The sequence below is a fragment of the Mus musculus genome, chromosome 2 (genome assembly GCF_000001635.26).
Source record: "Mus musculus strain C57BL/6J chromosome 2, GRCm38.p6 C57BL/6J".
In the NCBI taxonomy this organism is placed as follows: domain Eukaryota; kingdom Metazoa; phylum Chordata; class Mammalia; order Rodentia; family Muridae; genus Mus; species Mus musculus.
This window is the reverse complement of record NC_000068.7, coordinates 92,862,833-92,890,631: the sequence shown is the minus strand read 5'-3', so window position 1 is coordinate 92,890,631 and position 27,799 is coordinate 92,862,833. Positions and strand designations below refer to the sequence as shown.

General features: G+C 46.5%; 1 long non-coding RNA gene across 9 annotated transcripts in view; it reads left to right on the top strand.

The window, feature by feature from the left end:
• The window catches only part of Gm13791, a 107,006-nt gene that overhangs the window by 29,321 nt on the left and 49,886 nt on the right, over positions 1-27,799 (top strand). Inside the window, exon 3 of one of the 9 annotated variants that reach the window (XR_001783404.1) lies at positions 5,144-5,295. The exons of 7 other annotated variants lie outside the window; for them this stretch is intronic. This is a non-coding gene — a long non-coding RNA (predicted gene 13791). Of the gene's footprint in view, positions 1-5,143; positions 5,647-27,799 lie in introns of all 9 variants that reach the window. One more of the 9 variants, XR_001783402.1, reaches the window with a different exon arrangement.

Below are 27,799 nucleotides of genomic sequence, written 5' to 3'. Positions count from 1 at the left end.
GCACGATCTCAAAAGGGCTGACCTCAATCTTGTGGCAATCCTCCAGCCTCATACTCCAGGATGCTGGATTACAGGCATTCACCCATTGCCACTGAACTCTCTCTAGTGTCATTTTCTAGGACAGGAAATTTTAGTATTGATGGAATCGACCTTCCTGCATTTTCCTGTGGCATCTGTGCGCTTACACCTTACCTAAGAAAGACTGTAGTGGTTCAGACATAAAATGTCTCCCGCAGTCTCACGTGTTTAAGTCTCCCGTCAGCATTGCTATTTCTGGAGGTGTGGAACTCTGCGATACACGTTCTAGCCAGGGGATGCAGGTCACCTGTGTTAGCTGGGGATTGATAAAAAAGAAGGAGACCAACCTTTCTGAAGGCAGAACTGTTCTTCAGGCAGGACATCTGGAGGACGCAGTCTCTCTGCAGGAGCAGAGACTGTGTGTGAGCGTGTGGTGCAGGGAGCTGGAGGTTTTATAGGGTGGGAAGGGGGTCTGGGGGATGGAGGATGCCACCTGATGTCAGTTCCCTGCAGTGGCAAATTCCCCCCGGGTTGTTACGTTGGCCTTCTTATGAGAAGCTTCTGGTATTCTAATAGCCCATGGGTGTTATTAGTCGGTCAAGTCAACCGTCTAGAGTTTCTCTGTCCACCTGAGGGGTATCGAAGGTTACACCCCAGCCCTACTTCTGGCCCCCCTTTGATCTGCCCGGATATGACAAACTGCACTGATAGTTCTTCCTGTTCTTCTTCCTGTTCTAGACAGAACTGTCAGGGAACTAACTGTGTCTTCCCAACAGTTACGGACCCTGCTCCTGGCAACCATGAGCCAAAGCAGACCTTCTTCCCTGAACTTGTCACAGCGATGAGAAAAGAAACTAATATGGGGCCTTTCATTCTTCTGCATTGTATTTGATTTTTTTTAAAAAAAAAAAAAAAGCATTGGCAACTCCATTAAATCTTTAACCCATCTGGACAGTATTAGTCCAGTACTGTGTACTTTATATGGAAAGCCTTGAACTTTGTCCAGGCTAGGAGCAGAGCAATATTCAGTAACAACCTCTCAGCACGGAGTCCAGCTGTCACCCTCCCCTGAGCTACAGTGTCACACCTCATACACCAGTCTGTTTGAGGATGGTCCTCTAGGCCTGCGGTGTGTTTCTGTTTTGGCCTCTAAAGCAGGTTTATTTGGATCATGGTACCTCGGGATCTAAGTGTGAACACTTGCTCAGGTGAAGCCCTCTTCACTGAGGCTTCTTAGCCATTTTTCTGGCCCTTCTTGAATATTTATCCTTCCATCTGAAATTTAAGGTTGTCCCTCCTCTAACAAAGGATGCTACATCCGTGTGCCATTTGTTTTGTTCACTTAGGAGCATCTCTCTTTCCACCCTCTTCTTCGTTCTTGTGTCCCAGGACGTGGAGTTGGATTGTAGAGTTAGGATGCTGTGTATGTGCAGCATCAGCCCCTTGGTACCGCAGTTCATGCAATTCCCACTTTACGTGGAGGAAAAGGAAATTAATTTCTCCTGAGACCACTGTGCAAGAGCAGCCAGGGCTCTGAGCCCTTGTCTTTTATGGGCCAAGCCACAGAGTGATGCAGACACTGGTGTACTCCTTTCCGATGATATTGGATCCCTTCTTGGTCTGGAATGATCTTGTTTGAGTGCCCGGGTCAGAAAGTAAGTGGTGGAGAAGATAAAACATCAGCTTTAACACCTGTTGGGACGTAGATTTCATCTCAAAGCCTGGATCAGCTGTGTCCTGGGGTCTGGCATCCATAAATTCTTTCATTTGTCCAGCAGCTGAATGTGAGGTGCCCTGTGCATGTGAGTGCTGGTCCCTCACGCCACATTGGGAGCCTTCAGAGATCAAAGCAGAGCTGGGCTTTGCCCCTCTCCTCCCACCCTTGAACTGACAACATATTTGAAGAGTGATGTCCGCTCAGGGCTGGAGCACAGATGGAAATATCGGACCCTTCCCTTGTCTCTGGGTCCTGATGAGATGGAGTGTCCAAGGTCTAACAGGTACAGATCCACTCTAGCCAAGAGGGAGTGCAGTCAACAGCATGGGAGGCTAAAGTCATGGGATGAGGGAGGACCACTTCATTTCTCTCAGCTGGATAAAAAAGCCCCATTAAGAACACACCCAGCTGACGTGAGCTCTCTGGAACTGCCCTGGCAGTAAAGCGGGATCTTGTTTAACAATGCTCTTGTGGGGATGTAAGGACCTGATGATGCTCTGGTGAGCTTGGAAGAGAAAAGGCAGCCTCCTTCTCCCTCCCTCTGATTGCCTGAGAGGAGGACACTGTTCTGAGGTAGGGACCCAGGAAGGAGGCCAGGCATGGCAGTTTGCTCTTGCAGGTGCCAACAAGGCGAGGCTCCCTCTGTCTGCTGGCCTGCTTCCTCTGGCTGCCCCACAACCCATGTGTTTGGTGAGTTTGTCTCTCATCTGAGATGGCATCTCTCCTTTCAGACTCCCATCTTCCCCTCATTGGGATGAGTTGAAAGCTTGAATGGTATAAACAATCATTTTATTTATTATTTCTCAAAACCATCTATCAAAGATTATCTATCTCAGGGCTGGAGAGATGGCTCAAGCAGGTAAGGCTATCTGCTTTTTCAGAGGATCCTGGTTCAGTTCCAGCACCCATGTGAGTTGGTTCATCACCACCCATGACTCTGAATCTAAGGGAGCCAGTGTCTCTGGCCTCTGTGGACTTGCACACACAAACACCCAATTTAAAAGATTACATTACTCAAGATCTTAATCAGTTTACCACCCAAACCAACGGAACAAAAATGGAGGGCTGTTTCTGTGATCACAAAGATCATCTCCCAAACACTCAGGATGAGGCCGAGGCAGGAAAAAGTCCAGTTCAAGGCCCACCTTGACTGCAGAATGAGTTAAGGTCAGCCTGGATAACTTAGTGGAGGTGTACACTGTGATACCAACACCTGCTCACCATGTGTGAGACCTTGAACTTGGTCCTCAATGAGAGCAACAGAACACAAGAACAGTACTCACCAGGAAGGGCATGTTCAAAGTCACTTAAGAGCCAACAGAAAAACAGAGCATTCAAATTGAAATTGCACTTTCTTCTTGACTTGGGATTCTTTTTTCAGCTAGGTGATCATATATCTCTTCTATTATTTGTTTGTTTGCTTATTTATTTACATGTGTGTGTGTGTGTACATATGTAGAAGTCAGAGGGGCAGAAGTTCTTTTTTTTTTAAGATTTATTTATTTATTATATGTAAGTACACTGTAGCTGTCTTCAGACACACCACAAGAGGGCATCAGATCTCATTATGGATGGCTGTGAGCCATTATGTGGTTGCTCGCATTTGAACTCATGACCTTCAAAAGAGCGGTCGGCACCCTTAACCACTAAGCCATCTCTCCAGCCCCAGAAGTTCTTTCTTTCCATTCCAAGGTGGGTGCAAGAGCTCAGACTCAGCATGTTTGCCTGATGAACCATCTCTCCAGCCCATAGTTTCCCGTAGATAACCTCAGAGCAGTCAAAGCTGGCCCCAGAGGAGCAGAGCCTCAGAAGCTGGCCAAGTATTGGCTCCTGACCCTGGGAAGGCCTGGGGCTTTCCTGTTCTGTCAGCCTTGCTCCCAGTGGGGGACACTGGTGAAGAGTGAGTATCACAGGATCACGGGGTGACTCAGCTCTGCCAGCCTGGACACCATGCAACAACAGTGCCTTAGACTCCTCAATACAAACACTGCAGCTCTGTCTTAACGGAAATAAGAACCAGTTTATTCTGGAGCTGTTTTGAGTGACCTGGACTCAGGAGCATTAATTTAGTTTATCTCAAATTCCATGTTTCAATATGGAAGCAGTTTCACTGAGTTTTATAGTTTTACAGAACAGAAAGTGTCTTAACTCAAGGCAAGGGAACATCAGAAAGGCGGGTACAGGGAGACTAGCGGGGTGTGTGTGTGTGTGTGTGTGTGTGTGTAGCTTTCTTATAGGTTCTAGTTGCTGTCAGGTGGCTTCTTTGCTTATGGATTGGTAGACACTGGTTGCCTGCTAAGTTAATAGTCTATCAGTTTTTGTTGTTTTTGTTTTGTTTTGTTAATTTATTGCCACAAGGTGTTACTTTTGATAAGAAACGAGCCAATTCGAGCGGGATTAGATTATATTAAATAAAAGTTTGTTGGGAGGCTGCTCTTGGACAGGTGAATTCACTGACTCCAAGGAAGGAGACCAGGGAAGTCGCCATGGAAAGAGTGAGATGAGAATGGGGAAGAGAGAGAAGAGAAAGGAGCAAGAGAGGGAGTGGGAGAAGGGGGAGGAGACCAAAATGCTGGATTATATAGGAAAAAGCCTCTGGGAGAAGGGCAGCCCAACCTCTGGGCTGGAAAATTCAGGATTGGGTGCAGAGTATGCCAGGTAGGGACTGAGGGATGCTGGGAGAACCTGGAGGTCAGATCTGCTTTGATGTGTAAAATATGCCCCTCAGTCCTTGATCCTGGGTTCCAAGCCTAACAAGTTTCTACACCAGGTTTGGGAAATGTCAAGGAATGGCTGTTCAAGCCCAAGATAAGCTAATTAATCTTTGGACACACACCCTTCCAATCTCTACATTATGGAAATTCTAATCTGCCAATCAGTGTGCAGATTCAGTTTCCTTTCAGGAAGAAAGGAATTTCCCAACAAATTCCCAAAGGAATTTGTTCACAGTCTCCCCAGTCCCACCAACTCCTTCTCTGTCTTCATCAGCCTCCTGACTCAGCTCATCTGCCTTCAACCTCCCTCAGTCCTCTCCTCTCCCTTTCCCTCTTCCTTCCCTCTCTCTCCCTCATTCTTTTCAGCCTCCCTCATTCTCCCTTAGTGTCCTTAGCCTCCCTTGACTTCCTCATCCTCTGTCATCTATCACACTTGGCCTCTTCATCCTCCCTCATGCCCTCCATCACTCTTGGCCTCTCAGCCTTCTCAATCTCACTTGGTCCCCCTTGGCCTACTCAGGCTCCCTCTGCCTTCATAGCCTCTGTTTCCCACAGCCCCCTCTGTTCCCTCATCCTCCTTTGCCTTCCATGAGCCTTCTCAGCTCTTCCCCCACTGTTCATTTGGACTTTCTTAGCCTTCTTACACTCATCGCTCAGCTCAGTCTATTCTCTTTTCTATTCTGCCTCCGACCAGATATCTGTGCCCTGGACGTTGTACATACCCAGCTCATCCAGAAAAACTGCCTCGCCTTTGAAATCTGATGCTAACATCATGGCTGAGGCCAAGCTGGCTTTGGCTTGAGGTCCAGCAAGATGCCTCTGGGAGCCGGCGCCTCCTCTTCCCAGGTGGGCTCCCTTACAGCTTGTTTCCAGCACCTTCCACCAGTAGCCAGCCTGAGCCTGCTTTTGATGGAACGAGTCAAGGCTTTACTGGAGCTTCTGGTTTCTGTACAAAACTTGTTTGAGGCAGAGCAAGAATGTGGCACATCTTGAAGCTGGAACAAGTTTGGTCAAGCTGGGAAATGCAGCCCAACAGGTCAGGGTACCCACCGTGGGGACCTGTGGAGAAAGGGTGACCAATGTTCCTACCTGGTTCTTGTTCTCATGTCATGGAAGTTCCCAAAGCTGGATCTCAGGTGCAGCCTCTGGATCGGTGGCATCTGCTCATGGCTATGCGCCTGACCTAGTGCTACCCAGGTAATGGGCTCGTATTGATGTCACAGTGAGATGAATGGTGGCTGCCATTGGTTTTGGACCTGGGACAAGGGACTGAGGTGAATATTTTACATATGAAAGCAGACCAGACCTCCAAGTTATGCCAGCATTGGCAGTCCGTACCCTGCCCCAACCCCAGAACTTTCCAGCCCAGGGCCTGGGCTGCCCTTCCCTCAGAGGTTCTTCCCTGTATAATCCAGACATTTTGGAGACTCAACAGAAACAGACTGAAAATTATAAATAAATAAATAAACAAACAAACAAATAAATAACAAAAAAAAGAAAAGAAAAGAAAAAAGGAAAGAAAGAAAAGATTTGGGCTTGTAGCGAACCAAGCATGCAGCAGCTTTTATTCTGCCATTATTAAACATTACAATAAGGATCATAGCAAATCTGTTTTAAAGTATGCAGGAGGTAGGGTGTTTGGGGGTCACATGCAGCTCTTTTACAAGGAGCTTGTGTGTCTCAGATTTTCGTATCTGAGGGTTCCTGGGAACACACCCACCCCAGGTCATGAGAGACAGTGGCACTCAGAGAAAGGGTCTTTGTACTGTAGTTAAGCATCTTACATGCAGATTACATTGGGTTATCTAGGTGGACCCTGTGACAAGTATCCTTACAAAAGCCATAGAAGAGGCAAGTGGTCCTGGAAGATGGAGAGGGAGGAGCCAGCAGTGACTGGAGATAGAGGGGGAGGAGCCAGCAGTGACTGGAGATGGAGGGAGAGGAGCCTGCAGTGACTGGAGATGGAGAGGGAGGAGCCAGCAGTGACTGGAGATGGAGAGGGAGGAGCCAACAGTGACTGGAGATGGAGGGAGAGGAGCCAGCAGTGACTGGAGATGGAGGGGGAGGAGCCTGCAGTGACTGGAGATGGAGAGGGAGGAGCCTGCAGTGACTGGAGATAGGAGGGAGAGGAGCCAGCAGTGAGTGGAGATGGAGGGGGAGGAGCCTGCAGCGACTGGAATTTCTGTACAGGATCTACCGGCTGCCAAGAGGCAAGGAAGGAACTCTGCCAAGCTCCCAGTGAGAAGTGACCCTCACACAGGATCTTGGGCTTTTAGTCTTAGCTCTGCCCTTGTTGGGATAGTAAGGACAAGCTGACAGACTCAAATTCAAGTCCCCACTAGGGCCTTTCAGGACCCTATAGCCTTTGCTAAATCGTTTTAACCTCCAGGGCTTTAAGTAGTAATAGGCGTGAACAAACTCAGGCTCGTGGTGAGGATGCTGAGAGATCATGTCCCCGTTCAGACGTATAAGACCGCGTTCCAGGCACCGCAGTTACCCTGCCTCTGGCTCCTTAAGCATCTTTCTCAGTCTCGATCTAGCCCCTCACACTCTTCCTTTTGGAGTTCTTGTCCCAGCTGCTGGAAAGCCTAGGTACCTTTCATCCTTTGGCCTGGCTGGGGTGGGGGTAGGGGGTGCGGAAATCGCTAGTGCTCAAGCTTCTTCCTGCCCTCTCCTCTCCGCAGCCCTCCCCACAGTCACTTCCCATTGTTCCTGCACTTTACCAGACTGCAAGCTCTGTTGGGGGCAACCACATCTGAGCTGGAATTGGCTTAACGAATATCTAATTAACATTTGTTGATTTCATGGTTCCCTATAACTGGCTCTAGGGAAGAAACCTGATCCTGTGGTATTCTGGTTTTGTTTTGTTTTATTAGAAAAATAAGGATGTTGGAAATAAGGGGTGTTCTTCCTCTCAAACTTCCATCCTGTTCAGCAAAGCTAAGAATCAGCGAGTCGAGGCTCTGCTCATGTGGCCTCTTGCTGCCCCCTGGTGGGCAAGATGATAAATGGCACCTCATCATTTTCCCTTGTCTGTTTTGTACTCTGTTAAGAACACACAAAAAGCCACCCACTGAAGCAGAATAAAGCCAAAGAAAGGACAATATTCAGCAGTCAAAAGACCATGCTTTCTTTTCCATGACATGCTGTGGGTCACAGAGTTGTTCCGCATATCAGGAATGGTGATGGAGGGCCTGAGGCCACCACCTTAAAACTCCTTGGGTGAATCTGGTCTTAGGGCGGCTGTGCACAGCCTGTGTTCTTATCTGTGAATTGGGCATAGAAAGCATCCACCTCACAGACGTTTCAAGACTAAATGTGGCAAGGCACCTGACCTGTGGGAAATCCTTAGCAAAGGTCGGTACCCTTCTGGGCTTTCAATACATTTTGCATGAAGAGGCAGCAGCCACAGACACGGGGTATTTAGTACTCAGGTCTAGTTTCTGTTGTCATAAAGTACCCTTAAAATGCCACTTAAAGGAGAAGAGGTAGAGTTTTAGCTCACAATTCCAAGTTGTAGACCATAATACCAGGGAAGTCAAGGCAGGAACTTGAGTCATCTTCACAGTCAAGAGCAGAGAGAGCGTGATGCATGTCTGCTTGTCCATGTTCAGCTCCTTCTTATGCTTATACAACTTAGGGCCCCCTGCCTAGGGAATGGTGCCACCCACAGTAAGCTGGATCTGTCCCACACCAACTCCTGAAATCAAGACAATCCCTCCCAGATGTTAGCATTTCCTCTAGGCTCCGCCCCACAGTTACCTAGCAACAGCCAGGTATATAAGCTTGGAGCCAGGCATACAAGGGCTGTTCAGGCTTCTTTCTCTCTCCATCTTCTCCCCCGCCCCCCTACCTATTCTCTCTCTCTACCTATTCTCTCTCTTTCTCCCTATGTGTCCCTGGATGGCCTCTTCCCTTCTTTCTCTCTCCTCTCTTTTTCAGTCCTTCCCTGTCCCCCATTCTCTGCCTCAACCCCCTTTCCCCAGGTCCCATATAAATTCCCTTTTATATTAAGCCTGTCCTGTGTCTGACTCTTCAGAGGGAACACTTTGGCATGGGCCCGCCCAGGCACTTCATTTCACCACACCACTGTATGTTTTATAAAACACAACAACACACAAAAACATTTATGCATGTACACACATGCACAGGTGCGTGCATGCACACACACACACACCAACCTAATCTAGACAATCCTTCACTAAGACTCTCTTCCCAGATAATTCTGCATTGTGTTAGGTTAAAAAACTAGCACTATAGCACAGAGAAACAAGGAAATGAATCTGGGAGCCTCTAAACAAGTAGAGTTCGTTTCTAACCGAGGTTCTTTGAGCAGGCAGCTCTGGAGTCCCTCTATATCTAAATGCTTGTCTACAGAATCGAATGCTGATGTACAGATGGCTCCATTCACATCTTTCCACCTCTCTTCTAAACGTCTTCCTGCAGCACAGACATGGGAGCGCTGAGGTCAGGTGCCTCCCCCTCCTTCCTGGCAGCCAGGTGTGCTATGACATAGTTTCCATCAATCCCCATTCACGGCGGTTTCTGGGAGACATCACGGCAGATGTGTTGGGCTTGCTGGGGAGATTGGGAGGAACCCTAAACATTCAGTCCCATTATGGTTTGGGTTTGAAATGCCCCCCCCCCCCAGGCTCATGGGCTTGGTCCCTAGCTGCTCTGGGAGGTTATGGAACTTTTGGGACATGGGGTCTGCCTGGAGGACAGGGGCCATAAATGTGAGCCTTTGAATCTGGCCCAGAGTTCCCTGTTCCCCGTGTCAACAGAATGTGAACACGTCCTAGCTTTTAAAGTTATCATGCCTTCCCCAGCCATGATGCACTTCTCTAATCGCAAGCTGTTTCCGTCAGGTAGTCGGTTGCAGCAGTAAGAAAATGGGTCAGAAGCAGGGGACTTCCAAGAGAAAAGTCCTTTAGGGACCTGGGACAGGTGAAGAACAAGCTAGACTCAGCTGCCCAAAGCTATCTTGGGTCTGCTTGTTTCCCTGGTCCTCCCAGAATCCATAAGTTAAACCCCACCAGGTCCCCTTCAGTGTGAGCTTGCTGGTGGAGCCTCTGCTGTGTGCAGCCAAGGGCCTCGGGATGCACCAACTGTACTATATTAGACTGGAAGATGGCCCGTGAGTGATCTTTACTTTATAGGAGCAGTCATTCTGTGTTGGCTGATAATTCTATGAGAGGAGCGTTGTGTCTTCTTATGGTTAGTGTGGAGAGGTTTTTAAAGTCCATCAATTTCTCTCCATGGGGACGTGTTCAGGTGGCATGTCCCAGGAGAGGACATGCCACCTGAACACATAAAATCTAATTCCAGTAAACTCCTACTTCTAGGGTTGCTCAGTCAGTGAAGGCTTCTTCCCCTTTTCTTGGCATCAGTGATGTAGGGGTACATGTACTACTCACCTCCAGTCTCATCTGCAAGGCAGCCAAGGATGATGAGTCTGCCTGACCCGTGCCTCGATCCGTGGCATCTAATTCTTCTGCACCTGCCTCACCCTCTCCACTGTCTCTTCGCATCTCCTCCCCATGATGCTATGCCTCATAGGTTTCTCCAGTCTCTCGGCTCTTAGAGCCTCTCCCTGGGGTCCTGGCAATGCACAGACCCCAGGACCTGAGTTCTAGCCCCGCCTCTCTGACCTGCTTGCTCTCACTCACATCTGAGGTTAGAACTCACGTATCCCTTTGAAAGGGGACATTGTTCCTTTGCTTTCAAGTGTTGTTTTGCTTAGTTGTTTTTGTTTGTTTGTTTGGTTTGGTTCCTCCCCCCACCCCCCCACTCTGTGAATTTTTGTGTAGCTCACCAAAAAAGCCAAAAAGGGAAAACCTACTTTCTTAAACTGCATGGAAGAGTGCCTTACTGAATGTGTGGGGGTACTTACAGACAGACATTCCCTGGGGCAGGAAACATAAAAGTAGGATGGACAGACAGACATTTGCATGTAGGTGGACAAGTGCACAATAACCACATTTGCAAGCCCATTTTTAAAAAGGCAACTGTCCTATGGCTTTGTGAAAGCCAGAAAGGGGACGTGGGACAGAGCAGCTGGCTAATGGGAAAGTGGCCTGTTATGCAGCCTCACGGGACACAGGCCACCACCAGAGTCCAGGGTATTCTGACCTGTTCAAGTCTAGCAAGATGGGAGGCTCACACGAACTCTAGCGACCTGCAGTGAGCTTACTGTGGCCGCAGAGATAACAGTAGCCTTCGAGGTACAAGGAGTTGTTCCCCAGGATGGATGGAGTCTCCTCTGTCTGTTCCCACTTACAGTGCCACTAAGGAGTCCCAGAAAGCCAGCTTGCTTGTTGACACACCAGAATTAGGATTTTCGGTACAAAGGCTGTTTCCAGAAAAGACTACCAGCAGAAACAGAACTGGATGGGTCCATGGGCCCTTGGAGAACAGTCTGTGGTGCTGCGGCATTGTATAAGATATGCAGGAAGGCTGGCATGCACTTGAGCCTGAGTCTACAGACCATGCAATGTGCTTTACCATGGGCAAGAATAAGAAGGAAGGTCAATAGGCTTGTTGAACAGTGACCAGAGAGTGGGCAGCTCTGACTTAAATAATCATCAGGCTGTATTCGGTTGGACCCTGTTTGAAGGCACAGAAACCATGAGTTTTGTCATTAAAGGTTGGAAGGCTTAAGTAGAGAAGTGATTTGCGTTCTAAGACTATTATGATCTCTTTGGGGGAGTGATTGATTGTAACAGTGTTGCAAGGGCAGGACAGCAGGGAGCAAAATGAGTGCTGGAAGGCCACATGAGCCACAAGGGCAGCCTGGGCTCTGAGGATGGAGCTGGCCAGGAATACATTCTTCCAGATGCATCTTCAGAGCTGCTGGTTGCAGGATGCGGAGCAAGAGCAGGACTTGAGAGATGCTCAGGCATTCCCTTGGGCGTTCCCTAGGAAGACTGCACTGCTTCATAGGAAGAGATGCTAGGACAAGTATTTCCCACACTAGAGGGAGGAGTGTGTGTGTGTGTGTGTGTGTGTGTGTGTGTGTGTGTGTGTGTGTTGACTGAAGCTGTTAGCGTCATCTTTCATCCTATAGAACCCTGCAGTAGGACCTAAAAGGTTGAGCAGTGACACTTACTGTCAGTCAGATTGGCACAGGCTCACCCATGGCAGCAACTTAGGGATATCTGTGCTCATGCAGCTTGCAGCCTGCTGTGCACCCTCCACATGCTCTGTTCTTTAAGGAGTGTGAGCCTCAGAACAACTGTAAGGTACAGGTACTCCATGAGCCCTCAGTTTACAGAAAAGGTGAGGTGTGAGAGCAGAGGCAAGGTCCTACCACATCTAGGCTTAGCAACACTGGCTCTAGAATGGCCAGGGTGTGCAAGCCCTGGTTTGTTTTCCTGTCTCTGACTCCAGATGTGGAGACCTGAGCAAAGGCTTTGTCGTACAGCAAACAACAATTCACAACGATACTTTGTTGCATCGATACTTGGGTACCCAGCTAACAGGACTCTTCTGAAGTTGAGACACAATGGGTCTCCAGCAGATGCTGATTGCAATGATCACCAGCACCAGGCAGGAGGCAGGCTGTGTGTCGATCTCTTTCCTTCTCTTGTTGTTACTCTGTGGCTGCTCTAGTGAAGCTGGGCAAGGAAAAACTTGAACATCCTTTCATGGATCCTTCCTCTTACTGGAAGGGAGGAGAGAAGAAAGAAGCGCAAATGTTAACAGGGTGTAAAATCCAAACAGAAAGGCTCAGAGGCAGGGACAACAGTGACCTGGAGATTGCAAATGGCAAATGATGTGGGGCCCAGGAGATGGCAGCCTTGGCTGAACGAGGACGCTGTCAAGAGGAGAAAAGGGAAGAATGGAAGGAAGATCAACCCTGGACATAGACGAGAGGAGGCTGAGTTCTGTGGAACGCAGGCCTGTGCACCTTGTTAGGAGGGAAGGCCTGTTCATTTGCTTCTCCACTGTTGAAAATTTTAAGGACAGAGATATGTTTGATTAACTTCCAGCAGAGGAAAGATGTGGTCCTTCTGTGGGAAAGTGAGAAGTAGTCTGCCCATCCCTAGAGGAGGGAGAAAGGAAGATGGAGGAAGGAAGAAGGAGGGAGACACTCTAAGCAAGATAGCTGCATCCCTGCCCAGTGTGTCTCTGCCTGCCCAGTGTGTACCTGCCCACTGTGTCTCTGCCTGCCCAGTGTGTGCCTGCCCAGTGTGTACCTGCCCAGTGTGTGCCTGCCTTCCCAGTGTGTACCTGCCCAGTGTGTACCTGCCCAGTGTGTACCTGCCCAGTGTGTGCCTGCCCAGTGTGTGCCTGCCCAGTGTGTGCCTGCCCAGTGTGTCCCAGCCATAGTCTCTTCACTCACTGGGACTAGAGCAATACCATCTGGAATCAACATCAAGCCACCCTGAAGCAATGATACAAAAGGGAAAAGACTGGCTGGCTGGGCCCGAATTAGACACACAACTCAGACTCAGCCATGCCAGAAGGGAGTTTGATCAGCTGCTGCCAACCATGGAAATTGCTTTTCTGGGAAAGACAGACTTGTTAAGAAGTGAATAGGGGCCAAGCCTTAAATCAGGGGTCCGCAAGCTTAGCTGTAAAGGGCAGCTAGTAAATACTTAGGCTCTCCACTCGGAGGCTCTGGGTGGCTCTGCTGACATCCTGGGCAATTAGCTAGACAGTCTCTACAAGAGTAATTGTGTTTGTGTTTCAGTGCAAATTTATTTAGAGACAAAAAGATGTGAATTTCTCTGTGAAAAGGGAACAAGACCTAGGGTGGAAGACACATACTATTAAGGACAAGGATCCAATGTACACAGATATTAATAATTCAGCGCACACAAGAGACCTAGTATGGGGGCATAACTTTTAATCTCAGTATTAAAGAAAAAGGCAGGCAGATCTGATTTCAAGGCTACCCTGGTCTACATAGAGCAATGGCTCTCAACCCTCCTAATGCTGTGACCCTTTAATACCCTCATGTTGTGGTAACCCCCAACCATGCAATTATTTCTTTGCTACTTCATACCTGTAATTTTGCTACTGCTATGAATCATAATGCAAATATCCGACATTCAGGATACCTGATATGTGACGCCCTATGAAAAGATCATTGGACCCCCCTCCAAGGGGTTGTGACCCATAGGTTGAGAACCACTGACATAGGTTCTAGGGCAGCCATGGCTACATGGTGAGACCCTGTCTCAAGAACCAAACAAAACAACCAAACCCCCAAACAAAAGGAAGCTTCATGGAATTACTAAAGTGGAAAAAGACAAGCAGGGCTTGAATGCAGACTATTCTATGAGCAAAGGCCTTGTGAGAAGACGGCCCCCCTGTGTCATTCCAGCTCTGTCATATTTGGGGAAAGAGGGCTTCAGAGGCAGTAGAAAGATCAGTGTTTGCCTGGAGGGAGTGAGAGTTAGAGAGATGGATGAGTTCTTCAGGGCAGTGAATATATTCTAGGCAATTCTTTAATGGGGCAACAGATCATTACACACGTGTCAAAACTTAGAGCATGTGCTGTTCAATGGTGAGTCCCAGAGTGAGCTCTAGACCGGTTAATAGCAGCAAGTCAGCATTGGCTCACATACTGTGACCAGTGCACGTCACTAATGTGAGGTGATGAAGATAGGAGCAGGGCAGGTGGAAAGAGGGGGCCAGGGGAGAGGGTGGGGAGGGGGGAAATCTGGAAATTCTCTGTAATTTCTGCTCAATTTTTTGGTAAACTTGTGCCCCTAAAGTCTGTGGTGGCTCACATCTGGGATCATAGTGCTCAAGAGGCCAACACAAAGGGATTGCTGTAAGTTCAAGACCAATTTGGGCAAAAAGTGAAATTCAAAATACAAGAACAAAACCAGAAAAACAAACAGAAGAGGAGCTGGAGAGATGGCTCAGTGGTTAAGAGCCCTGGCTGCTCTTGGTGAGAACCGGGGTTCAATTCCCAGCACTCCACAGTGGCTCATAACCATCTATAACTCCAGTCCCAGGGGATCGGATGATGTCCTGGCCTCCACGGGCAGCAGCCCACATGGTGCACAGACACACACGTGGGCAAACACCCATCCACATAAACAAATCAAAACCAAACCGAAAGCAAAAACTGCATAAGTGGTTCTGTGGCGGAGTGATGTGATTTACCACAGGGTCTAAACCGGAATTGAAGTTTAAAGTTTAAAGATAAAAATCTACAATCTGAAGTAGTTTTTTTTTTTAATTTACCTTAATTTTCTTTTGCAAATTAAGTTGTTAGGTTAGGGCTGGAGCTACTGGGGCTACTTCCTCGGCAGCAGTCAATCCCCCTTTCCCCTCCACAGCCACCTTATAAGAAATGGCAAGCCCCATGCTGCAACTCTCTGCGAGTCTGGACTTCTCATCCATGCCCCACCCCCTGTGTACCCAAGGGAGCTTACCAAGCTCTTGGGGGCTCCAGGTGGCAGGCACTGCCACCTTTGATGGACACACATCCAACAAAGAGAGGCTTTGTCGCTCTGTCCGTCCCAGGTGACTGCTGAATCCTGTAGGAAAAGGGGCCCTGCTTAGCCTCCTGAGTGTCCCCTGCCATGCAACTTCCTGTGGTATCAACAACTTACAGAGAAACCTCCTCCCCAGGGGACAAGCGACCTACAACTGAATAGTTTTAGGAGGCCTGCAGTTTAGATTCAGGGAGAAAGAACACTGAAGGTTGCCAACACTGTGGTCCAAGTAAGCACTGTCCATGCATTCTTCACAGCCCTGTTTGCAATGCCTTTAGGGAAATGTGCATACTCTCTGCAGGTGACTTTGATGACATTGGTTGTGCTGATGTTTCCTGACTCTCAGCCACCAGGAAAGACAGTCTAGAGCCAAGGTGGCGGGGTTCTTTCCACATGGAGGGAGTGGAGGGGGGTGCTGCTGGCTGATACCTCTGCCGCTGGACCCTAGCTAGACCACCAGCCACGGGAGCTGAGGCTCCTAGGATTCATGTGACCCTGACAAGTGTGTGAGGGATAGCAGTCAACACCACTTGAAGTCTTCTTTTGTATCCACACGATCGGGAAAGTGCATGGATCCTTCATCCCACACAAAGAAGAAGTTGAGCCGTTCCCCTCACAAGGACAGAGTATCTGCGCACAGCATGTGTCTCTGGACTGAATCACCCAGGCCACCACTCTGTAGTCTTCCTGCAGAGAAGAAAAGGTTCAGAGAATGGGTTGTCCTCATAGCAGCATCAGATCTAGATGCAAGAGACCTGTGTTGACTGCAATCATCTTTGTCCATCTTCCTGATATGTGGACACTTCTCCCTCCTGGAATAGCCTTGGGAAATGCCACAGGAAGCTGTGTGAGGAGAAGGAGAGAGCCAGCTGAGGTCACTCCAAGTCCTTGGAGGAGCAGCAACTGAACCAAGCATGGAAAGACCCACAGTACGAGATGGGAGGGGTACAAGCCAGGAAAGGACAGTTTATACTAAGGAGGGGCAGCCAGACTGGCCAGCCCTTCCAGGAACTGATGTAGTCTTTGGAATAGCACAGCCTCATGGTTAGGCTTAAGGCCCTAGTGTAGGGTCTAGCTCTGCTAGATTTTAGCTTATGGCCTTGGGCAAATGAAATGACCTATCTGTGTTTGCATCTCCCATTGAAAATGGAATCTTAGGGCATTAACTTCACTCAGGTGTCAGGATCTCATGAACAAGGGTCTGTCCAGCACTTGTAGCCATGGTTGACACATGGTTGACTCCCTTATTATAATCTAGATGGAAAGATGACTGGTATTCTAGTTCTCCTCTGTTACTATGAACATTCTGTTCAAAAGCAATTTGGGGGAAGAATGGGCTTATTTGTCTTACACTTCTAGGTCACAATCCATCACTGGGAGAAGTCAGGCAAGAAACTTAGAGTCAGGAACTGGAGACAGAAACCATAGAGGGATGCCACTTCCTCTCTCTCTTCTCTGTCTCTGTCTCTGTCTGTCTCTCTCTCTTATTTTCTCTTTCTCTCATTTTCTCCCTCTCCCTCATGCCTTCCCTCTGTCTGTCTGTCTGTCTCTGGCTCATATTACATTGGTTTTCTAATATAGCTTAGGCCCACCACCTAGATGATGTCACCTCTAGTGGCATGGACCCTCCCACATCAGACGTGAATCAAGACACTCATTCACAGACATGGCCCCAGGCCAGTGTGACCTAGGCAAGCCTCACTGAGACTAGAAGCTGTGCCCAGTTGTCACGTGACACTAGTAGGAAGGGTGGATTTACAGGCGAGGCAGTGCGTGTCCAGATTATGGATTCTGAGTCCATCTGTGGAACAGCAAGAGGAGCTGCCCTTTGGTGATAGGGCCAATGCTCCCACTTGGTGGTCATGGACATTGATAGCATCCATGTCCCTGAGGCTCTGAGCCACTAGGGTTTAGGACCACGCCTTCATCTTGGGTCCTGGCTACAGCCCATTTCCCCCAAAGGCCAGGTATGGGAAGCCAGAACTCGATGCTAAGGTAGTAAGAGATAAGCGATCCTAGAGTATTTGCGCCAAAGTGAGCAGGCTGATCCCATAGTTCACACTGGGCAAACAGAAACCATGGCTTTCTGAAGTTAAGCACACAGGCAGGGCAAAGAGGGTCCAAAGTGAGGAGGCCAAAGGGTCTGAGCCAGACCCAAGCAGGCACGTGGAGCCAGCTCAGGCATGGGAGAGTCCACCAGATGTCTGAGAAAAGATGCTCTAAATTATCTCTATTAAAATTGCTCTCAGAATGTTTTAATCTCAAAAGTAATACTTCATCTCTGAAGAAATATTAGAATATTCAGAAAAGCAAAGAAATGTGAGGGAAATTTTAAAAATCACTCCCCTATGTGTCTTTTTAGATGTGGTGGTCTGGTAGCATCCTGCTGCCGGCCAGGGTCATCTTCAAAACATTGGACATTGCTGTCAACTGGGAGCCCCTCCCTGGCCTGTACTTCCTTAGGGCTGTTCGCAGGTTTGGAAGATAACAGAAGAATCTGAGTACTGGAGAAAAAAAAAAAAAAAGACTTGTTTATAAGGGACCCTGCTTTCCTAGAAGCATTCCCAGACTCACATTCCAGGGTAGTGACCTCACATGTCAGAGTGGCCCTGGTGGCAACTCCATCTACAAGGAGATAATTGATGGTGAGAACTTCTTCCAGAAGCAGACGGGTCCTGGCATCTTGTCCATAGAGAATGCTGGACCAAACACACATGCTTCCCAGATCTTCATCCATACTGCCAAGCCCTGGAGGTTGGATTGAAAGCTTGTGGTCTTTGGGTCCCAGAGCCACAAAACCAGTAAGAAGACGATAGTTGCTGCCTGCTGACAATTTGGGCACATTTGACTGGTGCACATCTTAACCACCAGACCAGAGCAGCCACAGCTCAGGAGCCCGGCCCTCACTATGCTTGTATGCTTGAAATCCCTGCCACTCTTGTGTTCTCCCTGCCAGACTTCGGTTTTTTTCTGTACTTTCTTAGCTTTTGACTTAACAAGTCAAAACTAAACAATATGGCTGAGGAGATGGCTCTGTGGGACACGGCTTGCTGCACAAGTCTGAGGTCTGATTCCAGGGACTCAGGTAGACCAGATGCAGTAGACTGGGTCTGTAATCACAGAGACCCTACACTGTAGGACCTACAAGGGGGTGTGGGGCAGAGGGAGGGGGAATTCCTGAAGCTGAACAGCCATGGTGTAAGCAGCAACAAACTAGAGATTCCATCTCAAAAGAAACTTGTCTCAGCCGGGCAGAGGTGGCGCACGCCTTTAATCCCAGCACTTGGGAGGCAGAGGCAGGCGGATTTCTGAGTTCGAGGCCAGCCTGGTCTACAGAGTGAGTTCCAGGACAGTCAGGGCTACGCATAGAAACCCTGTCTTGAAAAAAAAAGAAACTTGTCTCAAAGAAAGCAGAAGGCAGAACTATACTGAAGGTTTTCATCTAACCTCTGACCTCCACAATGCCCCTCTGCATTGACGTCTGCACTCAACATGCATGAACACACATACATTTCACACATACTATGAAAGAAAAACTAAACTGAAGATATATTCCTACTATCTAGAGATACTCTTTACACTAAATACCTCCCACCTTTACCCCTAGAACTGCAATGTGTCTATTTATGCACACACTTTTGAAAATTGAATCATGTACCACACACCACTGTTACTTTTTTCTTCACTTTGCACTATATCATTAATATACTTTCCTTTCAATCATTAATGTTTGTATACATTTCATCAAAAGGAATAATTTTCATCAGTTCCTCTTCTTGGCTATTTAGGCTACTTTCTAGTTCTCATTATCCTGAGTGAATATTCCATTGTATTTACCCACACCCCCATTGGCTTACTGGGGTTATACATCTAAAGACAGAAGTGCCTGATAAACAAGATGCTAACATTTTAGTAATGAGTGAAACCCCAGAGAAGGGACATGCTGATTTGCCTACAAACCAAAGCCTTGTCCGTTATTAAACACACACAGTTGTGATTTGAGCATGCTCAGTCCTGACTCTTCTAAGCAAGCTGTCTGAAGGTCTGCTCTGAATTCTGCTAGGTCTCTAAGACTCGGTGAATTGGTCCTATGAGAGAGAGAAAGGAGAAAGATGGAAAGGTGGCACCTCAGGGGAGGAAGCCATTAAATAACCACCTAGGCCACTAAGCTGAAATACAGGTGTTAACACTCCAGTTACAAGCATGACTAGTCCAACATAAATTAAGTCTGAAACTTCACACTGTGGAGCCAGGCCAGGAAAGGTCACGTGTCTGACAGACCTGCCCACCTGCTGGTTAAAATTGAAGACCACGCAGAAGGTAACCTTTGTTCTATGGAAACCCCCAACCCCCAAGAATCTCCTAGAGTTCCTTCTGGGGGAGTCACACTGCCTTCAATAGTTGATGTGAACATCTTAGGGAACTTGCTTCACAGGCATGTGGGTGAATACAGAGGAGCCCCCAGCTGCCATTCATATCCACCCCACGCTTTGATTTTTTTTTTGACCTATTTGTTTAAAATCTTTGAACCAAAGGGGCTCGCTTCATTTTGACACGACGGGATCATTGCTGGAAAACAGAGAAGGTTTTAGTTGAGCCCTACAATGGTTTCTGCATTAAGCCTCACAAATGAAAGGCAGATTTAACTGGCTTTACTCAACCTTGACATCAAAGAAAGGAGAGGGAAGGGGAAATACACATTAAAACACACAAAATCATCTTTCCACAAAGCCTGACATTTATGAACATAACTCGGAGAAAAACCTTAGAATTAATCTAGGGATTACAGTAATTTGAACACAGAATGGAGAACGGAGAGACAAAGTGAAATGTATTGACATCTGAAGTCTGTTTTCATTGAAGAATAAACAGCCTCAAAGAACACAGAGTTCTCTTAGCTATTGGCCATGTATTTTCTCCCCATGGGCTCTGTGTAATTTTCATCACATACAATATATTAAAAATCCGCTTTAGGATTTACCTGCACAAAAATTGCAAAGGAAGAAAACGTTATAAGATTCTACGACAGTCTCAAAGAGGAATTGCAGATGTGCGCATCAGGCAACAGACACAAAGGAGGAAGGGGGGGAGGGGGGAAGGGGAGTGGTTCGGCCGGCCTATCTCTCTCCAAGGACTTGATGTTAATTTCAATTCACTGGCAAGCAGCTTTGTAAAGGATTATTCAGGAAAACAAATAACCAGGCTGTTTGATAAGAAGGTAGTTGGGGAATTATTTCCCCGGAATTTTCATTAGAAGGTGGGCAAGTGAGTTTCTGATTCATAGCAGCCTCTGCTTTTCCACTGGAAACTGGAAAGGGCAGCAAGCCCACCTCAGTGTGAACAGTGTAACGTGGTCTCCTGGGCAGGGCACAGGAAGGCACTCAAAGAGTAGCTGCGTTTGAGCCCTTTGTGGTGGCTCCTACCTACCCTCCCAACAATAGGGAGCCTGGAGGAGCCTGAGTTGGTGGCTAGCCTGGCCTGCAGAGTGAATTCATGGCAAGCTCAGGCTACATTTTTATTGACATGGTTCATGGCAAAAAAAGATTTTTAAACTACCTGTAATAATACCGCTAAGAGGTATAATAATACACTTTTCTAAAATGTGTCCTTTTTCTTTAGTTCTTCCGCATCTACAGTGTAACCAAGTAATAAGCTATGCTGGGTTCTTCAGATGGCAGAACTCAATCAAGGGCAGCCTCTTTCTCTGAGCGCTTGCCACACATCAAGAGCTTTATAGTAATAAAAGAGTCCTTACATCACCCAACGGGCAGGGGCTGTCACCTAGCTTCATTTGCCATTGATGGAGCTGAGATCACTAGGAGTTCAACAGCTTTTCAAATGGCTGGAAGCAGTAGTAAGAGGAGCTAAGAATGAACTGTGGACTGGTTGGGAGACTTGGGATGGGTGGTTTGAGAGAGAGAGAGAGAGAGAGAGAGAGAGAGAGAAGCACTGTGCAGAACTGTGGAGGCTGGGAAATGCAGACTTGCAGGATAGCTGGCTGAGTAGCCGGCTGAATCCAATAGCCGTTGATGCCAGTCTTGAGCACCTTGGCTGACTAGATGCTGAGTTCCTATCAACTGATCCCGATCCGGATGATGTTTGCTCATAGTTTACTCCATTCAAAGTCTACTGATTCAAATGTCAATCATAAACGAAAAGGATAGCTTCACAGCAATACAGTGTTCAAGCAACTGAACACTGTAGCCTTCTTGGTTGTCATATGGAGTGAACCACCATGGGGGGCAGCTAACGATACTGCTTATGTTGCCTGGTTGGGGAAGAATTAAATGGAACTGAGTGTCTAGAACTTGGAATACCTTCAGCACTCTATATATTTAGTGCTTGGGGAAAGATCCAGCTGAGGTTGAACACTCTGTAAGAGCTATGCACTGTTACTAAACCCAAGCCATGTGTCAGCTTCTAATGTAGTCACCAAATAGAGCAGCAACTATGTATTTGTATGTGACTAGGTTGACTAGAATATAGACGTAAATATAAACACTAAAGCAGCAGAGAGTTTTAAATACTGAAAGGATCCAGGTACCAGATATATGTCTGAATAAAAGAGACTGAATAAAAGAGACCACCACAGTTATTTCACTGTTACTTTTCAGTTGTCTTAAATGTGGATCCCCAGGGAATTGTAAATGACACATGTAGTTGCATCAAATTTCACTGTGCGGTACTGCTCCAAATGTGACCACAGCTCTGCATAGAAGAGGCTAAGCAGGGAAACACAGTCTCCATGTGCCTTGGTTTTAGGAGGCTACATGGATGCTACACCAACCTTGAGAACATGGCAGCAGCACCAGCCACACGAAGAGTGTGCACCCTGAATTTCAATAATATAAGATCTTAGGATTATTTATTTACTTGTTGTTGTTATTGTTGGTGGTGGCATGTGTGTGTGTGTGTGTGTGTGTGTGTGTGTTTGTATGTGTATGCCTAAGTATATATGTATGCAGCTGCATGGAAGTGTTGTGCCCTCAGAGGCCAGAAGAGGACATCTTTTAGAGTTGGAGTTATAGGTGTCTGTGAGTCACTCAATATGGGTTCTTTGCAAGAGCAGCAAATGCTCTTAACCACCAAGCCTGAAGATGAGATCTTTTGTTTATCAGGGACACTATTAAGAGAGGGGAAAGACACAGAGCAGAGGTGATGGTTAGTTTTGTCAACTTAACACAAACTATTATGGAGAATGAACTTAATTGAGGGGTTTTCTTCATCAGAATGGCCTGTAATCAAGACTGTGGGCCTTTTTCTTCATTAGTATTGATGCTAGAGGGCACATCCCATGGATGTGGTGGTGTCACCCTTGGGTAGATGGTCCTGGATGGTCTAAGAGAGCAGGCTGAGTAAGCCAAGGGGAGCAAGCCAATAAGCAGCATTCCTCTATGGTCTTTGCTTTAGTTCCTGCCTCCAGGTTCCTGCCCTGACTTTCCCAGATGATGCAGGGAGTAGGTGGAAATAAACTATTGCTTTGGTCATGGTATTTATCACAGCAACAGAAAGCAACTTAGTACAACAAATTTAGAAAAGATAATCACATCTGCCCAGGATCTTCTAGCTTTCATAATCTCTGGTGAGAAGTCTGGTATAATTCTGATAGGTCTGCCTTTATATATTACTTGACCTTTTTCCATTACTGCTTTTAATATTCTTTCTCTGTTTAGTGCATTTGGTGTTTTGATTATTATGTAACAGAAGGAATTTCTTTTCTGGTCCAGTCTATTTGGAGTTCGGTAGGCTTCTTGTATGTTCATGGGCATCTCTTTCTTTAGGTAAGGGAAGTTTTCTTATATAATCTTGTTGAAGATATTTACTGGCCCTTTGAGTTGGGAATCTTTGCTCTCTTCAATACCTATCATCCTTAGGTTTGTTTTTTTCATTGTGTCCTAGATTTCCTGGATGTTTTGGGTTAGGAGCTTTTTGCTTTTTGCTTTTTCTTTGACTGTTGTGTCAATGTTTTCTATGGTATCTTCTGCCCATGAGATTCTCTTGTCTATCTCTTGTATTCTGTTGGTGATGCTTGCATCTATGACTCCTGATCGCTTTCCTAGGTTTTCTATCGCAAGGGTTGTCTCCCTCTGTGATTTCTTCATTGTTTCTATTTCTGTTTTTAGGTGGCGTTGCACCCACAATCAAGAAGCAGAGAGCAATGAATGCGTGCTTCATGGTCAGCTCCCTTTCCTTACACAGTCCAGGATTCCCCACTTAGTAAATTAAGATGGGTCTTTCCACATCAACTAATGAAATCGAGCTAATCTCTCACAGCCTTTCCCAGAGGCTCATCTCCCAGGGGATTCTCAGTCCTGTCCATTGACAATTGACACTGACCACCACAGGTGTATATGCTAATTACCCATCTCATCATTAGCTGGGTCAGCATGATATTGTGTCCTGCCCAAAATATAGCAATAATTTATTTTAAAATGCAAACATGGAAACTGTGAAGTATACTTCTAGAAAAGATGATGTCAAATAGCCAAAAAGCATGAAAAGAAATATAGTGCATGAACTTTTATTTATACCCAAAGGCAGATGAGATAGAGAGGACTGTGGTTCTCAGTGGTTTTGGGAAAGGTCATTGGCGTAAGCACACGAGGATGTACTTCCTTCATCGACAGTCCTAAAGCTTTCTCTGTTTCTCTCCTCCCTACTAACAACGATGGGGAATTTCACTTTAAAGCTCTTCTTTCAAAATGGGTAAAATAATGAGGAAGAGGGCCTTGGGTTCTGCCACACCAGGAGTGAAGGGGCATTGACTGAGCCATAGGGAAACCACAGGATCAAAACATGGTAAGCTTCAAAAACAGACAACTACAGCCACTGACCTTTTGTAAGCAAACCTGTGGGTTCCTTGCAAGCTGCAGGGTGGCCTTTTGGAAGCAGAGGGCCCCTGTAGGGGTGTTTGTGAAAACAGACTGGAATTAGCCACGAGTTGCTTTCACACTAAGACATGAAACAATTTTCCTTGGGGAAAAAAAAAAGTGGGTCTGTAACAAATGCGCCTGAAGACTAGATCATGGGAAAATGGGAATTTGCAAAGCTTTGCTTGGGCCTTTGATATCCTGGTCTGCCCTAAATCTAAGAGATAAGAGCTATTCTAGTCTGTTTTTGAAGTGTCTCTGTAAATCTCTGCATGTGCGAAGCTCTGCTTCTAATTAGGGAAACTCAGGGGTGACTGTGGATAGCATAAAACAGGAAACCCTGGAACTGCTTGCTTTCTTTCTCCCTCCAAGCCTAGCTGCTGTTTCCTCTTTGCCTAACCCTGGGTCCTGATGATTTGATCCCCCTTTCCCCCTAAATTGTGTGTGTGTGTGTGTATGCTTATGTGTGTTTATGTATGTATATATATGTGTGTGTGTGCATATGAGTATACATATATGTGTGTATCTATGTATATATGTGTGTATGTATGTTTGTATGTGTATGTGTGAGTATATATGTGTGTGTGTGCATGTGTGTATATGTGTATACATGTGTGTAGGTGTGTTTATGTGTGTGCATGTATGTGCAGAGGCCAGAGGCCAACCTCAAGTGGCATTCCTGAGGAACTTTGTGTTTTGGACAGTCTCCCATTTCCTGGGACTCACTGATTAAATTAAACTGGCGGGCCAGTGAGCCCCAGGGATTCTCCTGTCTCTGCCTCACCAGGGATGGTATTACCAGTGTGTTACCATACTTGGCATCTTTATGGGGTTTGGAGGGTCAATTACAGATTTTTATGCTTGTACATAGGAACTTCCCAAACTGAGTCATCTCCCAGCCCTTCGAATGTTTAATAGCTACGTTATGCTTATGACTTACTTCAAATTCTTTCTTAAGTGCCTGTGAGACCTGAGTCCTTTAATTCTTTTAAAGTTTAATTTATGTGTATGTATCTGTGTGATTTTCTGTGTGCCACATATGTGCAGGTTCCCTTGGAAAATGGAAGGTCACCTGGCTTTGTGCTAGGAACCAAATCCAAGTCCTCTTCAGGAGCAGTGAGTACTCTTGATGGCCAAGCTCTCCCGGCCGTCCTCCCAGGAGCCTCCTGAGTCATTTTTATTTAGTTGGTTTTTGAGTTTTAAGAACTTCTTTTTCTCTTTGTTTCTTTTGTCCCTTTCTCTCTCTCTCTCTCTCTCTCTCTCTCTCTCTCCCTCCCTCCCTTCCTTCCTTCCTTGCTTCCTTCTTCCCATGAAAGCCATGCTCACTCTAGCGTTATTGGCCTTTGCTTTTGTTTCTTGCTCAAGAATCTTTAGGGACAGGTGCCCCATGGCTCTGCTTCCAAGCACACTACTGTCTTCCCCTGATCTCTGTGTTCATCTTTCTTCCTTACTGTGTGGCTTGAGAGCATAGTTCGAGATCAAGGTTCACTGACTTTCCCCATTGTGTTTTTCTCCTTTCTCAAAGTTCTATTGCTACTCTCGCTTCTTTGTCTTGTTGTAAACATAGCAGAATAGTCTTACTCGTGTCTACAAAAATACTTCTGGGATTTGGCTAAGCAGTTTATTAATATGTACAACGTAGGTATGTATCTATCTCAAGAAATGTCACCTTGGCTGAACTTTTCAGGGCCATCTTCTTTCTCTGTTCAGACTTTCTTTGATTTCTTCCAGCAATATTCTGTAGCTTCCAACATACGATTCCCAGATTTATCTGATTTCTACCTGAGCATTTTGTGTGTCAGGCTCACACATTCAGTCTGTGTTTCTTCTGCCTAAGTTTCTTGAGATTTTTCAGTGCATATAACTATGTGAAAACAGATACAATGGTTTTTGTTTCATTTTTGTTCATTTGTTTTGATCAGCGCGGCTTTTTATTTCCCTTCCTTATTTTATTGCTTTGTACAAAGTTCTAAAATCATGTTGAATAGGAATGGTGAGAAGGGACATCCTGCATGTGCTCTGACTTTAGGGAGAAACAGTCACTTTCACTTCATTATGCGTATTATTACAGAGTCTGGAGAGGTGGCCTAGCAGGTAAGCATCAATCATGAAGGAGAGTTCGGAAGTCAGTACTGAGATGACAAGCTGGTATCTTGTAAGTGTCTGTAACCCAAGCTTCAAGGGACTCGAAGCAGGAAAATGAGATAATATGAAAACTGACTGTTTTATCCATCTCCCAAGGGGATTTCCCAGGTCCTGTCACTTATTGGTTGGTGCTAGTGAGGACTCTGCCTCTGGAGATGCTCCTGTCCTCATCTCTGGCATCTCGCTGCCTGCCTGCACCAACCATTGCCAGTGTTTATAGTGTACCAGAAGGACTCAGGGAAGGCCTGTCCAAAAGCAGATTCCAGAGCCTTGGTCTGCAGGTGGATCCCGGACTAGTAGCATCTCAGTCTTCTGTAAGATAGGTGTCAGCATCAGAACTCCCTGGGATGTGGAAACTTAGCACTATAGCATGAATAAAGGTTCCATACTGATAGCAATTTACTAGATTCTCATGAAAAGAAAATATTGTAAAAGTGGGACGAGTAAGGTAATAAACGACAGGATGTGGGAAATAGAGAGGGGTTTTGGTATCGGGACCGACAGTCAAGGTGGTTGTCACTCCGTGCAGTTTCACCTTCTCTCTCTCTTGACCTCTAAGTACAGAAGGCCACTCTACCCATCTCATGTTTCCCCAGATTTCAGGCATTTTACATTACTGACAAGCCATTACATGGAGGCACACACGACTTTGCCTGTCTTTCTTCCTGCACTAGGGAAGAAAGTCTTAATGAGGAATTATTTAGAACAGGTTCCCCCTGTGGGCAAGCTTTGTGGGTGGGGTTGCCTTGATTGTTAATTGAAGTGGAAAAGACTCAACCCATTGTGGGTGGCACCATTTCCTAGGCAATGGGAACTGAGAGTAGAAAGCTGGCCAAGTGGAGGTAAGGATGTGTTTGTTCCCTTGTTACTATTGACTGTGGATGTGAATTTCAACTAGAAAAGAGCAGGTCCACAATTGTCCAATTAAAGCAAGCTCTATTGTGGGGGTGTACCAGGAACCAGTCAGCTGGCTGCCTCTGCTAGCCTCTTGAAGTCTCTTATAGGAGAGATGGGATGTTCACAGGGGCAAGAGATTGTAGGTTATACATTGTTAGGAAAATACAGTGTAAGGGAAGGAAGGAGGGTAAGGAGCTCCGCCATGGGCATGGGGCTGCAAGCAGTTTACACCAGTTCTATGAAACAGAAGCTTATTCTCACTTACAAATAGAAACCTTAACTTGCAAGAACTCAACATAGGACAACAGAGACTTCTTAACTGTCTTAACTGCAAATAGAACCCTTAACCTACAAGATGTATGGTTCCTGGTTTGGTTTCACCAGTCCCTTCATTCTGCATCTGCCACGGACTGGTCTCAGTTGGTCCCTCAATCTGAGGGAGAATTCAGGGTCCCGGTTCTCAGGTGGACAAGAAGTCAGTGGGATGACAAACAGACATGGACACCAGAGAGAGTGCTGTATCTGAATGTAATGTCTCCAAGAGAGCATCAGACTTATATTACAGAAGAAAATAAGGAAGTTTGGTGACACATCAGCCAAGGTACATTGAGGTTACCGGATACTTAATAACTCTTTACACAAAACAGAGAAAATGCATACATAAAAGCTGATAGAAACTAGGCAGTGTTACAACTGAGATAAGAGCAGCCCTATCTAAAATCAGCTATTCACAGGAGCCAGGTGAAAGGGCTAATATTCCCAGGTGCAATTCTAGTCTATTGTATAACCCACCACCAGGGGTTCCTTAGTAAATACCAAATTATGCTATTTCTCTGGGCCTAGTGGAAAACAAGCACCAGGGCAGTTCCGTTCCACTAACCTTTTCAAGAATAATACAATATTATAGTTCCTCCTTAAACCACAACCCTCCTTCTTCCTAAACTATTGTAAATTCCTGCATATGGGAGTAAATTGGCTGCT